Source organism: Lissotriton vulgaris, chromosome 10, assembly GCF_964263255.1.
Source record: "Lissotriton vulgaris chromosome 10, aLisVul1.2, whole genome shotgun sequence".
Classification (NCBI taxonomy): Eukaryota; Metazoa; Chordata; class Amphibia; order Caudata; family Salamandridae; genus Lissotriton; species Lissotriton vulgaris.
The window spans coordinates 1,125,605,694-1,125,623,831 of NC_141698.1; the positions used below are offsets into that span (position 1 = coordinate 1,125,605,694).

Genomic DNA, 18,138 nt, shown 5'->3' on the forward strand with positions numbered 1-18,138 from the left:
CTCCTATTTAGGCTTGTAGCACCCAGCTCTTCCAGTGTACCTCAATCCTGGCATGTAGCACCCACTGCTAATCTAGCGCTGGCAACACAGGGCTACTGCGTCCCATTCTCCGCTTATCGTGTCATGCAGCACTCCGCTCAGCCACCGCGCCCCAGTTCTGCCATTTTGCAATTATTGCTGTCCCAAGAAAGGAGAGCCAAGCACAGCTCTAGTAAGGCATCTCAACTAGCGCCTATTAACCCTTACACTCGTCCTTTCACCTATTTGGCCTGTGTTTCATGCAGCAATTTCTTCCTTCTTTTTGTATGTCATTCCATTCTCTTTCCTTTCTGCGTGCTCTTTCTCTTTCCCTCTTTATTTCTTCGTCTGGGCTTCCTTTACTATGATTGAAAAATTTGCATCCTTCCCCTCTTATGAGTTTCCATGACTGTTTTTAGGTCGAGTGTAGGCAGCTCTTTGAGACATGCTGTATTCACTCTGTGAGCTTACAGCCCCACCCATTGCCTTTTTGTTTGTCTCTTCGATTGCTTTCTAGTGGTTTATCCTCCTTTGTCCCTTCTATCTGGGTTTGGTTTCAGCCCACCGAACACTGCCCATTTACTGTTAACATTACGCTTCTGTGTGTATGTGTTCATTTGGAGGACTATTTATTTATCTTAAATTCCTGCTTCTGTCACTGTTTGCCGCTCTTCGGTGGTTCAGCTTCAGTTCTTTAATCTCCCCTGCCCATTCAAATACCAAGATGACATATTTGAAGCTTCAGACGCTTTTGAGGATGCCTCTTTAATTTTCTCTGACTTAGAAGTGCGAGGATTTCCCCCTCACGCTTCACTGCTCGTTGCGTCAGCCACCGGACCATCAGTAGCCCAACTTTGCAGCACAGTTAGGGCAAGGTTCGGGCAACTCCTGCCGCATTTTCTCTGATACTTGTTTATGTAATGTGCCCATGCGCAACCCAAAGGTGTTGGAGTGCTTTACTTGAGCGCTAGTTACATTACACAATGTCAGGTTAATTTTGAAGGTCATTTTTATAGAGTGCAAACTCCGCTGACGCAAATATATTGAAGTGCTTTACAAAAGCGCCACTTAAATTACACAGGGTCAGGTTTGTTTTTACATGTGCAGAGATCAAGTGATCCCCTGTTCATTCCTTATTTCCCCTCTACCTGACAAATGGGAGAAGCATTCGTCCCTCCCACCACCTCCCATGTTTCTGCATGCCGCCCTACTGCCTCTTCCTGTCACCGTCCTGCTCTCAGAGCTTAAATTTCAAAGCACATGTACGGCAACTTCCTAGGGACTGTGAGGCATTTTTTTATTATAGATTTTAAACTCTAGCAACTCGAAGGTGTTGGAGCTGTTTACGTAAGCACTAGTTACATTACACAAGGTCAGATTCATTTTTAGAGGCATTTTAAAAGAGCGCGAACTCTACCTTTACAAAAGTGCTAGTTTTATTATACATGGTATGGTTAGTTTTTTTTTATAGGTGCTCGGAGATCAAGTGATGATGACACTGTCCATGCTTATTCATTATTTACCCTCGACTTGGCAAATAGGAGCACTTTGTTGTTGTTGCTATGTCCAGTATCCCTATATCCAGGGGGCTGAGACAAAGCGCAGGCTGTGGGCTTGCTGGTAAACGGATGGTGCAACTAGTGTTTTGAATGGAAAACTCTGGAGAAGAGCGACTGGTAACAGAGACCTGGAGAGGAGGGATGCGACGTCCCTGCCCTTGGAAAGTACTTCACTGCTTTTTTTTCATAGGCTGTTCCATACTCTGTTTAAAAAGCCTTAGAATGTTTCCATAAATGTTTCCTGAGGCAAGCATGTACTCCTGAATCAGACCGCATGACCCAGTGTGTTGTCATGTTATAGCTCTTCAATCTAACTTCAACATCCACCACATTCACTCAAGGCCTGTAGCACCCGGTTGGACCCGTGCACCTCAATCCTAACTTGTGGCATCCGCTGCGAACCTGGCTCTGACCTCCCAGGGGTCCCAGGCACATTCTCTTCGGTATAGACTTTTAACACCCGGCTCGACCCGTGCACGGCAATCCTAACTTGTAGCACCCACTGGTAACCCAGCACTGGCCTGCCAAGGGTCCATCGCACATTCTCCTTGGTACAGGCCTGTAATACCAGACTCAACCTGTGCACCGCAATTCTAACTGGTAGCACCCGCTGGTAAGCAGGACTCCAGCGCACATTATCCTTTGTACAGGCCGGCAGCCTCCGGCTCGACATGTGCACCTCAATCCTAACTTGTAGCACCCCCTGGTAAGCAGGACTCCAGCGCACATTATCCTTTGTACAGGCCGGCAGCCTCCGGCTCGACATGTGCACCTCAATCCTAACTTGTAGCACCCCCTGGTAAGCAGGACTCCAGCGCACATTATCCAGCCTCCGGCTCGACATGTGCACCTCAATCCTAACTTGTAGCACCTCCTAGTAAGCAGGACTCCAGCGCACATTATCCTTTGTACAGGCCGGCAGCCTCCGGCTCGACATGTGCACCTCAATCCTAACTTGTAGCACCTCCTGGTAAGCAGGACTCCAGCGCACATTATCCTTTGTACAGGCCGGCAGCCTCCGGCTCGACCTGTGCACCTCAATCCTAACTTGTAGCACCCCCTGGTAAGCAGGACTCCAGCGCACATTATCTTTTGTTCAGGCCGGCAGCCTCCGGCTCGACATGTGCACCTCAATCCTAACATGTAGCACCCCCTGGTAAGCAGGACTCCAGCGCACATTATCCTTTGTACAGGCCGGCAGCCTCCGGCTCGACATGTGCACCTCAATCCTAACTTGTAGCACCCCCTGGTAAGCAGGACTCCAGCGCACATTATCCTTTGTACAGGCCGGCAGCCTCCTTCTCGACATGTGCACCTCAATCCTAACTTGTAGCACCCCCTGGTAAGCAGGACTCCAGCGCACATTATCCTTTGTACAGGCCGGCAGCCTCCGGCTCGACCTGTGCACCTCAATCCTAACTTGTAGCACCCCCTGGTAAGCAGGACTCCAGCACACATTATCCTTTGTACAGGCCGGCAGCCTCCGGCTCGACCTGTGCACCTCAATCCTAACTTGTAGCACCCCCTGGTAAGCAGGACTCCAGCGCACATTATCCAGCCTCCGGCTCGACATGTGCACCTCAATCCTAACTTGTAGCACCTCCTAGTAAGCAGGACTCCAGCGCACATTATCCTTTGTACAGGCCGGCAGCCTCCGGCTCGACATGTGCACCTCAATCCTAACTTGTAGCACCTCCTGGTAAGCAGGACTCCAGCGCACATTATCCTTTGTACAGGCCGGCAGCCTCCGGCTCGACCTGTGCACCTCAATCCTAACTTGTAGCACCCCCTGGTAAGCAGGACTCCAGCGCACATTATCTTTTGTTCAGGCCGGCAGCCTCCGGCTCGACATGTGCACCTCAATCCTAACATGTAGCACCCCCTGGTAAGCAGGACTCCAGCGCACATTATCCTTTGTACAGGCCGACAGCCTCCGGCTCGACATGTGCACCTCAATCCTAACTTGTAGCACCCCCTGGTAAGCAGGACTCCAGCGCACATTATCCTTTGTACAGGCCGGCAGCCTCCTTCTCGACATGTGCACCTCAATCCTAACTTGTAGCACCCCCTGGTAAGCAGGACTCCAGCGCACATTATCCTTTGTACAGGCCGGCAGCCTCCGGCTCGACCTGTGCACCTCAATCCTAACTTGTAGCACCCCCTGGTAAGCAGGACTCCAGCACACATTATCCTTTGTACAGGCCGGCAGCCTCCGGCTCGACCTGTGCACCTCAATCCTAACTTGTAGCACCCCCTGGTAAGCAGGACTCCAGCGCACATTATCCTTTGTTCAGGCCGGCAGCCTCCGGCTCGACATGTGCACCTCAATCCTAACTTGTAGCACCCCCTGGTAAGCAGGACTCCAGCGCACATTTCTTCACTATAGAGCTGCAGGACCCGCTGCTAACCCAGCAATGGCCTTTAAAATAAAATGTATAAAGCACCGGGTTACACCCAACGGTGTGTCCCCGTGCTAGGATAGAGGCCTCCCTAAAGGCTTCAGAGCACATTCTCCCTGGTACAGGCTGGCAGCACCTAGGGCTTCTGTACCAATACTCCTCGATACAGGCCTCTGGCACCTGCTCCCACCTACCCAGTACACCTCAATCTTGACATGCCACGCCCACTTCTATTCCAGACCTGAGACCCAAACAGCTCTAGCAGTGCTCCTCAATCCTGACAGCATTCACTCCTAATCCAGTGTGTCACTGAAGGGTTTCTGAGACTATAAACCTGATCTGTAGTACCCGGCTCTGACAGTGCTCCTCTCTCCTGACGTTAACACCCCTCACTACCTCCTGGGGTAAAATGTGCATTTTATAGCAGAGCTGTCGTAAAAAACCTTACTGCACTGCAGAGAGCCCTGCGCGCTCTGCTCTCAGAAGGAATGAGACAGCAGCCTGATTAGGTCTTTATTGGTGTAGCTGCATTGCCAGCCACCCTCGCTGTTGGGCATTAATCTCTGCACAGAAGGGGCATGCTCCTGGCTTCAGGTGTGCTTTACCTCTCTCGTGAAACCAGATTAGTCATGAAACGGATTCATCTCTGCACAGAAGGTGCACGCTCCTGGCTTCAGGTGTGCTTTACCTCACTCGTGAAACCAGATTAGTCGTGAAACGGATTCATCTCTGCAAAGAAGGTGCAGGCGTGCCTTGCAAACCTCAGACGTGAAACCGGATTCATTTCTGCACAGAAGGTGCAGGCTCCTGGCTTCAGGTGTGCTTTACCTCACTCGTGATACCAGATTAGTCGTGAAACGGATTCATCTCTGCACAGGGCCAGAGCCAGAATACCGCATAAAAGGTCTTCCAGAGCCAGAGTACTGGTACAAGGTCTTCAATAACCAAAGTGCCTGGCGCGAGGACTGTGCGGGAGGCCAGAGTGCCGGGCGCGAGGTCTGCCCGGGAGCCCAGAGTGCAAGGCACGAGGTCTGCCCGGGAGCCCAGAGTGCCCGGCGCGAGGTCTGCCCGGGAGGTGTGAGAAGTTGGCCTGGTATATGATGTCCACTATTCTAGTGGGCACCCTGCACCAGTCCAAACGACCCTTATTGATGGTAGGTTTAAAGTCAACCTTATAGAAAGATATCCTAGTGGTAGCTGTGGAGAGCAGCATTCAGGCTAAGACTTGGAGGCGAGTTAAGCAAATTGTTTTACCAGTCTATAATCTCTTGAATGATCAAATGAAAGCACACCACACAAGGTATATATCAAGAATATATATGTATTTATTCTAAACACAACCCCTCTGGTCTCTTTATGAGGCTAGAGGTAAAAGTACAATACAAGGAACTTAATTAGCATACGATAAGTCGCACAGTATACGTTGTGCCCTAGGGGCCTCACAAACCATATACAAAAATAGTGGTATAAGAACTACGTGAGGGATAGAAGTCAGGCCTAGGGCCTGTAGAACCGCTGGGGCAACCAGGAACCACCCAAGGTAGAGACACAGGAGACCCACGGGGGATGCGTGCAGTGTCTAAACACAGCCGCGAATCACCATTGACTTTCTATGGGAAACGAACAAGTTACAATTTTAAAAATTAAGGACACTTCGAGGTGAACTACGATGGAACCCTTTTAGACTAGGACACTTCGACAGTCGAGACCCACGGGAGCACCGGAGTACTCCTGTTACCTCACCCAGGGAAGCCGGGTGCATAGGTGCCTTTTGGCGTCGGGTTTCGTCGTCGATTCCAATGGGGAGCTGCGAAGAAATGCTGCAGGCGACCAGAGGAAAGGTGTCCGGGTGGATCCAAGGGTGGGTCGGAGATGTGAAGAACCTGAAAGCAGAGGGGACAGAGTCTGGGTCACTAGCCAGTGACCAGGATGGCGACAGGAAGATGCCAGCCGATGTCGGTTGCTTTCAAGTGAAGTAGGTGAAGCTTGACTCTTCAGCCACGAGGACCAGGAGGTGTCGACGACGACCAAGAGCTGGATTCGAGCTGTCCCACGAAGGATGTCGAGTGCTGCAGCGTTGGAATCCGGATTGGACCCAACAAGCCTTGGCAACAGCAACCCACGCAAGATGTCGAGATTGGCTTCGTTGCAGACCAGCAAGGTCTGAGAGACTCACCCTTTGGATGAGAGTCAGAGCACGTCTAGAGCAACGAGGAAAGCTCAAGAAACAGAGGATTGTCCTTTGTGGGGGCCCACTACCTAATGGACTAGGAACCGCGAAGGAGCCTCGAGCTGCGGTGAAGAAAGGGGACTCATGGGTCACTCGTGGAGCGCTGGCCTCTGTACTTCGGTGCAAAAGGTGCTCAGCGCAGGGGCTTCAAAATACCCCAATGCACAACTTCGGGAAGTAGTGTCAGTTGCAAAAATGCAGGGTGTCCAGGAGTTCCAGTCCCACGTCTCTCGTGTCAGCTACAGGTCTCAGCTCTGCTGGGAACTCGTGTCAGCTTCCGAGATGTCTGAAAGTCTGTGTCCTGTGTCACAGATTCTTCAGGATCTGGCGGGAGCCTCGAAAATGCAGACCGGCAAAGATGCTTCTTTAGTGCCAGTTTGAAAAGGGAAGTCACTCCTTGACCCCAAGGGAGATTCTTCTGTCGAAATGAAATGTCGAAGGTCCAAGATATATGTTGCAGAGTTTCGTCCAGGGTAATCTAAAGTCCTAGGGACTGGGTTTCTATACTTATACTAAGTTGAGGTGATGGACTAACTCTATGGCCCCACCTAGGGGAGGGCCAGGGGAGGGGGTGGTTACACCCCTTCCCCTTTGACCAGTTTCGCGCCAGAGCTGGGGCTGAGTGCCCCAGCAAGCGGTTTGGACTGGGAAATGCATGGTGCACCTTGTGTGCCCCAGGCAGGGTCTGAAAAGCATTCACTGAATGCAACCCACCCTGCCCCAATACACTAAAGCCTGTCTGGGGAGGTGCCAGCGCCTCCCTGGACAGGAATCCTATTGTCCAGTCCTCCCCTGCTGGAGTTTCGTCCAGCAGCAGGAGGGCAGACTTGTGTCTCTGGCGGCAGCATCTATTTTGTGATGCTGGGATTCTGTTTAACTTTAACCAGGTATACCAGTATGTATATGTGTTCTCCCTCTAGAAAGGTGGAACTGGCGGGGGGGAGGGTAGTATTCCAAAGCAGTTGACGCCTTACACAACATCTATATTCTATACTATTATATAATAAAGAGAGAGCCAAGACCTTTGAGGCGGGTAATCTCAGGAACCACAGCACCAATCAGAACACCCAATACAGCGTTGGAAAGGGCAATTGCAGCAGAAGGACATAGGCTATGCAGACGCCCACTATATACATTTAAAAGGTAAAAGAACCGGACCAGCAAAGTAGTCCCTTGTGGGCGTGTCTGCGTTGTGCTGTGGGTGTGTGCGTGACAAACACTGGGGGCGTGTGGTACGTTCCGCCCTTCATGCCATGTCTCATTTCGTGTGCTGGGGCCGTGTGCGGGGCGCAGGATTACGGGAAAAAAAGCGAGCGTTGTGCCCAATATTTCATTGTTTTTTCTTCCCAGGTTCTGTACATTCCAGCTCCGGGTGTGCTTGCCGCGCTCCCAGTGATGTGACCTGCTTTACTGTATGGAGGTCAGGTATGGCGCTATTCCCAAGGGCCGGAAGGAGCGCAAACAGGGGCCATTGTGCAGGAAATGTAATCTTGCATTAACTTCCGGTGACGCCTGAAGCGCACACTGAAGATTTTCCACTTCTGTTGCGCACAGGCCTCGCGCCATTCACATCCGGGCACAAGGCCCGCCTCCACGGAAATAGCAAGAAAGGGACTATCCCTCCCCCGGGAATATGTGATAACATTCCGCAAACAAACAACCCGCATACCATCACTCCGCAATTTTTACAACGCTGGACTATTACTCCGCAAAGACATAATTTCTAAAACTTTTACAACGCATATGACTTTCACGCATGCCATTATAACGCAAATGCATGTGTGGTAAAGTCATATACATTATAAAAGTACATTATTAAAACATCAAGTATATGTTTATATATCACTGTCCCTTGGTTCCTTTTGCCAGGAACTGCAGCGCTCTGGATGTCGGTTCCTTAATCCCCTGCGGCAGAACCTTAATCCCCTGCGGCAGAACCAAGCCGCTTAAATAAACATCCAAACTCTTTCCCTGCTGAAAAGACACGTGGGGACGAACTCGCGTGCTGTTATTTTTCCATTTTTATTGCCATCCTTTAAATCATGAGGACTTTCTCAATCAGCAGGCACAGATCTACGCGTTTCAGGTTCTCACAACCCTTGTTCTCGATCAACCTGGCTTTTGACCAATTACATGATTAAATACAAAAATACCATGACATCATTTCCTGTTTGTTTTTTTGTGGCCCCAAAGCCTTATGGAGGATGTAGTTTTCTAACATTTAGTATGAAATCATACATTTTACGTGGAAGCTGTGAACAAAATGAAATGCTATTAGCGAAAATAATTAGTCAGCCCAATCCCATCACCAGTGTTAATTACAGTCTTGTAATTTTAACCATTTTCTCGTTATGTTTGCAGCAGGCCATTTCACCTCATGTGCCTTGTACACGAGAAGAAGTCTCAATAAAGTTCTTTCACTTTATCCTTTCTTTTTCGTTCCTTTCGTTTAAGTACAATGTTCGCAGGATAATTCATTCAAACGTGACTCATATATACATGTTAGATACCTCTGGTGGGTTTTCACTGTCCATATGTCCCTTTTTCCTTGTACTTTCTTTTTGATGTTCTATTTACAAGTTCCATTATTTTCCTCCTCTTCTTTCTATATTTATTTTGGTAAATGTGCTGCTAGTTCCTTTATTCGATTTAATTTTTTATTTCTTGTGTGTACTTGTTGATTAGATCATTATTTTTCAGTTCTTAATTTTCTTTTATTCCACTGTTATCTTATTTTGTGAGTTTCTGCTCTTCTGTTATAAATGAATATACAGTTCCTCTGACTGATTGAGACCAAATGGGTGCATTGTTCTTAATTTCAGAATATAGCGCGACTTTTTCATCCGTAACTGTTTTTCTCGATCACCACCTCTTTCTTTTTTTGGAACAGTATCAATTCCACAGAACCGCAGTTGTTTTCAGTCACCATCATGGTGACGCTCCATGTGCTTTGCAACTGCATTAGCGTGATCCTTGTGTATTGTGGCTCTTATATGCTCCAAAACCCAAACCTAGCCCTGAACCCTAAAAATACCCCTGTGCCCCCCAAACCTAGCCTGGAACCTTAAAATACCCCTGTACCCCAAAACCCAAGCCTACCCCTGAACCCTAAATATACCCCTATACCCCCAAACCTAGCCTGAACCCTAAAAATACCCCTGTACCCCAAAACCCATACCTACCTCTGAACCTTAAAATACCCCTGTACCCCCAAACCTAGCCATGAACCCTAAAAATACCCCTGTACCCCAAACCTAGCCCTGAACCCGAAAAATACCCCGTACCCCAAATCGCCAAACCTAGCCCTGAACCCTAAAAATACCCCTGTACCCCAAAACCCAAACCTAGCCCTGAACCCTAAAAATACCCCTGTACCCCATAATCCAAAACTATATCTGAACCCTTAAAATACCCAAACACGCAAAAACATATACCTCAGTACCCCAAAACATATACCCCTATACCCATACTTACCTTATCCAAACATTAAAAAAAAACATGCTTTTACCATTCATGCATTTACAACGAATTTTGTAAGCACATGGTGGCACGGCCGCCCACATCTCCAGCAACATACTCATATTTTTTCACCACCGATTTGAAAAATGCACAGGTCTCTCTCATTGATGGCCAGCACCGGCATACACTTTTAGACACACCTCCCGCCACAAGTTCTAAAATTGCGAACTTTAGAGCTGGGGAGCTACGTTCGAATCTCGGCATCAGCTCAACATCCTGTGATTCCAGGCAAATCCCTTTGTCTCCCCGTGCCTACCACAAATGAATGTGTTCTTCTGTAATGTTGTAGAGTTCGCGCTATATAATATTGCAAGGAAAAATATTAGTAGGGAAACTCGAGTTCACACACTACTGAACGCGCACTCTTAAGTGCATCAGCAGTGCACTGTGAATCGGAGCGTTTCACAGGCCTGCTATCAAAACGAAATCCTACCAAACAATATACTACATATATACACACACACACACACATTCACTGAGCAGTGCATTGCAGGCGCGCAAGTTATAGTGAGTCCAACTAACTAGAACGTGGGAATTTCAATGGTTTTATGTCATTAAAATTTCCAGCTAACTATAACTGGTGTAAAACGTATGGTTTTTTCAGTGAATTTAATAGGTTTTTTAAATGCTAATTCCTAACTATAACTGGTGTGAAACCTTTGGTTTTTTCAGTGAATTTCAAAGGTTTTTTAATAGCAAATTTCTATAGCTATGAAATGTAATATTTTTTATAATAAATCCTATAATGTATATTTATGTAATACTATTGTTTTATGTATATTGTTCATGGTTTTTTTTTTTTTGCCCTGGAGCGCTCCCGGTGCGCGTCCCGATGAGCGCACCGGAAAGCGCAGTCTTGTGGCGCGCCCCAGGGCGCGTACCGGTTAGCGCTTTTGCCGCGAACGAAAACATCGTGACGTATCGCGTAGCCGCGTCCGCGTGATACGCACGGCGTAAACGCACCCGGAAGCACTCAAGCGCATACGATCGTGCAACGTAAGCATTCGACGCGCTTATGCGACGCGACCCTGGGCGCGCCCGGGGGTGCGTAGCGTAAGCGCGTCGGGTCATGTGACCTAAAAATAACACTTTTTATTGGTGCAGGACAGTTTTGGTTTCCAAATGATGAAAGCCCTGGTCATGTGACCTGAAATTAACACTTTTCATTGGTTCAGGACAGTTTTTTTGTTCCTAATGAGGAAAGCTCCCACCTTTTTTCCTCATTCTCACTTTGTACTTTGAGTGAAGAAGACCTGTTGAAAGACCTCTCTGTACTTTTTCGGACTGAAAAATGGCTTCAGTAGCAGCAGCAGCAGGAGCATCCCAGCCACCTCCACCACCACCACCAAGAGGGCCACCACAACACCACACTGGTGGAGAAGAGGAAGAGGAGGAGGAGGAAGAAGAGGAGGGGAAGAGGACATTCCTGCCAGAAGACAATACCCCATATAGGCCAAAGCCAAACATTGTATGGGAGTTTTTTCCATCCCAAGTGGCCAAAAAAAGATGAATGCGCCAAAGGTGACTTTCCTAATTTGGAACATGGAACTTTCAAGGGGGAACCCTAACAAAAAATACTCATTTGGCAATAACACCATGATTCGCCACATGCAGCACAGGCATCCCAACAACTATGCTGCGGCAGAGGTGAGAGAACTGGCCAGTAACCCTCCCCAATCTTCACCCAGCACCTCAAAAAGAAAGCAACCCACTCCATCGGGACCAGAGACAAGAGAAATGGTCCCAAACATTCAACCCCAGTTTGGGAAATACAAGATCACTTGTATTTTTTGTGGGAAAACCATCACCTTTGGTGAGCAAAGCATAAAGCTCATCAACCGTGCGGGTGACAACCACAAATGCCCCAAAAATCCATAATTTTTTCCTGGTTTTTTTTTTTGCTCCAGTTGAGCCGTTTTCAATTCCTTGTTTTTTGTTTCTCCCCATAAAAAATAACAACAAATATATAAAATAGTTCATAAAAGCAAAAAAAGTACAAAATGTTCAAAAAATGTTAAAAAAATATATAACAACAAAAAGAAGAAAAAAAATCAGTTCTTTTCAGAACTACCTCCAATTTATAAAAAAAGGCTAAATTTTTTAAAAACTGTCATTCTTTTTCCCCCATGGTACGCTCCCCGGTGCGCGTACCGGGCGCTCCCCCCGCGCAAGTCGAAAAAAAGTAAAAAATTTTTGTTGCCCCGCCGGGCCCTTTTATGGCCCCCACATCAAACCTAGGGGATCAGGGGGGGGGGGTCTATCCTGCCCCCTTTTGGTCATTTCCCTCTTTGTTTTTGCCACCTCTTGTGTCTCGATCCTACCGAGACACAAGATGGCGGCCGCTCTGGACTGTTTGGAATGTTTACAGACACCCGAGAGCCAATCAAGTTTCCGCGCACGAACTCGTGTAGCGCGCTGGTACGCGCCCCGGTGTGCGTATCGGGGGGCGCTTATAGATATATATATATTTTTTTAACCTAAATCACTCAAAATCCACTGGAGCACATATCTTGAGACATAGCAAAGGCACATTGGGCTACCAGTCCCTACAATTTTGCCAAGTTTGGTGGAAATCCATTCAGCCGTTCGGGCTAAAAGTGAGGTAGACCGCCCTATGGAAATTAACATGGGGAAAACACGTTTTGGGACCCCCTTTTATCTCGGCCCCCGCTTGACGAATCCCCCCAAACTTTCAGGGAAGGACCGGAGCGCCGCAAGGCAAATTCAAGGAAATTTCAGGCAGATTCCTCAACCGGCGCCAAAGTTATTCCTAATAGAATGTTGCGATTTTCCTATTGAAAATAATCCTAACTGTAACTACCTACTGGCGACCGCCAGTAGGTATAGGTATATATATATATATATATATATATATATATATATATATATATATATATATATATATATATATACACATATACACACACACATATACATACATACATACATACATACATACATATATTACCTACTGGCGATAGCCAGTAGGTATATATAGTTAGGATTTTTTTCTCTATGGAACTTTTGAAAATTCTATGTCTAATAACTTTGGCGTTTGTGGACGGAATCGGCTGAAATTCAGGAAAATGGCAAATTTTGTTTCTGAGCAGCCCCTGAAAATTTGGGGGGGTTTCATCAAGGGGGGGCCGAGAAAAAAGGGGGGTCCCAAAACGCGTTTTTCCCATGTTAATTTCCATAGGGCGTTTGGCCTCACTTTCAGCTCGAACGGCTGAATGGATTTGCACGAAACTTGGCAAAATTATAGGGACTGTTAGCCCGATGTGCCTTTGCTGGGTCTCAATATATGTGCTCCAGTGGATTTTGAGAAATTAACGTTTAAAAAAACAGATATATCTGTGACAGCGTCCTGGATATATATAGATAGATATATATATATATATATAGATATATATATATATATATATATTCACCTCTCAAGTAGTAACACCACTAGGTGACGAGACTGTGTGCTGGCCAAAGAATGTTATTTTCATTTTCAAACAGCCCTAGGCTGTTTGAAAATAAAATTCTTTAGCCAGCACACAGTCTCGTCACCTAGTGGTGTTACTGCTTGAGAGGTGAAGTGTTGTAAGGACCTGACTTCGGAGGTCCTTTTTCTGACGAGACACCCGCTGTTCTGGTAAGCGGCAGTTCTAATCTGAATTGTCCTGTCGCCGAGTACACACACTGACAGCAAGAGCGCCATTGTTCCCCGCAAACCAAGGACAACAACTTTACACTCCGTTACTGCGGACAAATGGGGAGCAGGCTGCCACCAAGCACCAGAGCTTGGCATGTATCCTCAAACAGGTGAAATTAAAGAGACTGCAATGAGGAGCTACACTAAGGGACACCTCAGGGGTCCATTGAAGCAAGAAAAAAATATCGGCAGAATACTAATGGAGGACGGCGCGGGACCACTAGTACCAGCATGCCGAGCTACACACATCAGCTGATATCCACTAGGGGACTGGCTATGCCAGAAAAGTACGAGCCTGACCCTGCGCAGCTTCTCCATTTTTGCCGGTCTGATCCTCTGAAGAAGTTGAAAGTTAGCAACGAAACGTGTCAGGAATACCAGCACAGAATCTTTCTGCCTACTGCTTCAAATAAAAGGTTTTAATCCACAAGTGCAGCGAGTGCGACTCACACTACTTTTCAGAAGAAGGGAGTTACTATGAATTTATATATATATATATATATATATATATGTATATATATATATACATATTCTAAGTAAGGGGTGATTATCACCACCGTACCCTGTGGTACCATTTTGGAAGGCTAACCAGGGGTGACATAATACATGCTTCAGCCCCTGGTGGGCCTCTGGGGTCCCTGTGCCCTAGGTACCATATACAGGGACTCACACAGGTGATCCAGTAACCAATCTGGCATGTACCTAAAGTACATGGTATAAATTTAGAGAGAGAACAGCTAGGTTGTGGTCCTGGTTAGCAGGGCCACAGCCAGACTAAAGTCGAAAAAACAGTTAAACACAGCAAAAAGTGGGGGTAACCATAGGAATCAGACACTACTCTCCTACACCCGGCGCAAGGTCTGCCCAGGAGGCCTGAGTGCCCGGTGCGAGGTCTGCCCGAGAGGCCAGAATACCCCGCACCAGGTCCTCCCAGGAGGTCAGAGTACCCCCCACCAGGTCTGTCCAGGAGGCCAAAGTACCCCGCGGCAGGTCTGTCCAGGAGGGCAAAGTAGCCTGTGCCAGGTCTGCCGAGGAGGCCAAAGTACCTCGTGCCAGGTCTGCTCGGGAGGCCAAAGTACCCCACGCAAGATATGCCAAGTCAGAGTACTCACCCAGAGGAGTTCTGGCACCCAAGCGCATGTTGCACTGCCACAATATCTTGCTTCAGGCTTCACACAAACAGTATGCATCTTCAGGCTGCCCAGACCTCAGTACCCATCCATGGGCTGTCCAGGACACAGTTTACAGCCGGCAGGCCGCCCTGGTCTAAGTACATCTCTGCAAGCGAAGCTGCCTAGGAAAAAGTTCATATCTGCAGGCTGCCCAGGCCACAGTACTCATTCTTGGGCTGCCCAGGAAACATATCTATATGTTACCAAGACCATAGCACACTTCTACAGGCTGCCCAGGGTAGCACTTCTCAACAGACTGCTCATTGTGGCGCTTAGTCTGTCTGGAAAGGTGATGGAAGCCCTGCTGGACTCTTACGTAGACTATTACACCCATTAGTCTGTGCTGATCAATATCCCGGACACAAAGGCAAATTAAATTGTCAGATATATTTGACACGATCTTCCCCTAGTGAATTAACAGCGTTGTGAACTGCCCATCGATACGAAGCACCAGGCGAGCAGAGCATACGCTGTACTTGGTCCCCTCTTCACCTTCCAGCCATTTTCTATGACCCCCTTTCACTGGCACTAAATAGGCAAGAATCCCAGAATTCGTAGTAAGTTCGCTTTGTGCCTTGCATTGTATAACCACCAGTAGTGCAGTACTTCCCCGTAGCTCCTCTACAACGCCTGTCCCTACAACCAGCGTTCTCCTGGTCCAGCTTAAGACTGCCCATCTGCATTATTGCTCCCCAGATCATATCCCTTGGAGGTACTCCTTCCACGCGCCTCCTCTGGGGGAAAAGGAGTTCTGACAAATGTGCTGCTTCTGCCCAGTCTTGTAGGAGGATTTTTCTTACTACAACACTGGATTGTTGAACTAATTAACCTCAATGTGATAAAAACAAGTATTGGCAAAGGTAAGAGGCCTTGCTTGTATTAGGAGAAACGATTAAAAACCTGCTACAGTTAAAAAAAATAAAAAAGACTGTTATCTATGTAGAGTGCATCTGTAACAAAGAATTATTTTCAATGCTTTGAGATGTCAGAGTCTGTCATGCATTGCAAGCACTCCTAAGGAGGCGGAATGATGCACCAATTAGCCAATAGCATATGGTGAGAGACATACAATCTTCTGGGCACAGCCAGATCCCACTATGTGTGTTTTAAAGAATGAGTGAATACCGAAATGAGTAAGTGCCTTCTGTGAATACTGAGATGAGTAAATGCCTTCTGTGAATACCAAAATGGTAGTAAATTTTGGATTTTGTCTTAAGTTAGTTCTGTGAATTGGGCCCTTAATCTTTAAGACAGCTGTGCTATCAACCCAGAACGAATAAAACTGAGCAGGTCCCTGGGTTCATCGGGGCTGTCGCATTGCAAATCTCAAGGCTGAGGACTTGACTGAAGCAAGATGGCAAGGATCTTATGTAGACTACACCTGCAGACTTTGCACGGAGTAAGTCTTCCTTATGATTTCAATACCTTTTACACAGCACACACTCCGCGTCTATAGTCACCTGAAAGTGCATGTCAAGCCCCCCTTTACAAAGGCAGCACTTTCAGGTTTCCTAGGTCTACAGGCGAGTAAGACATGAGGTCCAGTTTTTTCCTGTGCATTCTGGAACTTGTGGTCTTGATTTTACAATGGGTTTGTGAAAGGAGGTCTGGCAGCTGGAAACCATCTGGCTGCTGGTGAGTGGGTATGGCAGACCACAGCTACTCCACACACACCCCTTGTGAATAGGAACATTCTCTCTTTAAGAGAGGGCTTTCCAAAAATAAAAGTCTGTGTGTGTCCGAACACTGGTACCTCGCACAGTAATCTGCCAGGTAACGTTGGAGCGTGTGAGCCCGCCCTACCTATCGCACCTGCTTGTTTCATACAGTTTATCACTCCGGTGCAAGTGTTTCTTATCTTCAAGGCTCTGTGCCCTTGATATTTAAACCAGTATTAGGTGTAGCACATGTGTTAAGGCGGTCCCATTCGCTTCAGCTCCTCTACCAGTTTCCAGCCTTGAAACGCATGGCATAGGGGATTTGCAGACATTTAATCGCGTGGCAAACACAGACTCACTCTCGACTGTGACTCAACGCCAGTGCTTGCCCCCAAATGAGTGCAGCGTTTGGTTGTTTGTAACGGAGTGGCCCCCGTGTCCCGCTCCTCTTCCCAACCCACCGACAGGAATTTTCCCACCTATAATTGAAGCACTATTTAATTAGTGGCTGCAGTGCAGGTGGCGAAATGTCTGTCGGCAGACACAACGCTGCCAGCACTGGGTCAGATGTGGAACGATCACAACTGGAAATAGGAACAAATCTTAGCACCCAGGGCCCTGAAAGAACTATTTGCCCATGGATCCAGTGCGGCCGGATCCATGATAAGCTTTCAGGATACCAAAGAGAAAGTCAACAGGACTGGTCTTGGCAAGCTGGTGCGATGGTTACATTTATTTTTGTATGAAGCAAGAAAATAATGCTGCCACTTGGATGTGGAGCCATATGCTTGCAATAAAAAAAAGTTTAAATAATAAAAAAAAAGAATGATTACATTTTATAATAACATTATAGGTGCTACACCATCCGGCAGGTATACTTAAATAGATAGAGGCTTTTTAGCCTTAAGCTGGCCTATTGTTGCCAATGAGTAACATATACTTGGAGTTGATTAGGAGTCAGACTCTTGCTCATAATTTGATCGCTTTGTTATCCGTCTTAGTTGTCCCCTCTTGATTGGATGGGATCATATGTTTGTCCCACATTGCAGTCCCCGTGTTGCTAGACTTGTATCCTTCCACTGCAGACAGTGCCCACATTTATGAACTACTTTTTCGTTTTACATTGGGACTCTAGAAGATGTGTGTTCTTGCTCTCACTCCCATGTGCTTCTTTCCCCTTCTCGTTGGTAGTACCTTTTTCCACCAGCTTATCAACAGCCCACTTCTTCACACTCATGGTTTATTCCCTCAACCTCCTGTGGATAAGTGTGGCTCACCGGTTAGAGGAGGCAGACCCAGAAGCAGAGGTCGGCCCGGGACCAGGGTTCAATTCCCGACGTGGCAGGGTTTGGAGCCCAAATGTCCACGGACCTGATAATTCTCGCTTCGGTGCCTACTTGAATCAGGGGTTCACGCTCTGCAACTCTGGGCAATAGCTTGCTCAATCTCCACTACGGCCCCCGCGGTGGGATGCCTGGCTTTCACCTTGGGGGTGCCCAGCTGGGCTATCCCACAGGGAAAAACCAGGACGGGTTCCCAAAGCAAGCGCCGAGATACCCTTTGTGGTGATACGTGCGCTATATAAGCAACTACATTACCATTACCATTCCTCCTGCCATTGCTAAGCCAACTGCCCCACTTGGCACTATATGCCACACCATTCCCACTTGTTTGTTTTTTAAAAAGGCAATCAATTTGACAATGGAGACCTTTTGACTTTTCACATTTGTAATATTAATAGTTTGTATGCTAAAAAAAAAAAAAACAACAAAAAAACATATCCGTGTTGTTTTACATCACGCATGCCCAAACACCTCCAGATTAGATGACCCAACTACAGAAGCAGATGCATTTGCATCGTTCTGGGATCCTAAAGTAAAACG

General features: G+C 47.3%; 1 protein-coding gene across 1 annotated transcript in view; it reads right to left on the minus strand.

The window, feature by feature from the left end:
* Window positions 1–18,138, minus strand: part of LOC147689433 (BTB/POZ domain-containing protein KCTD12-like) — a 139,836-nt gene that overhangs the window by 9,383 nt on the left and 112,315 nt on the right. The gene's annotated exons all lie outside the window — the stretch shown is intronic.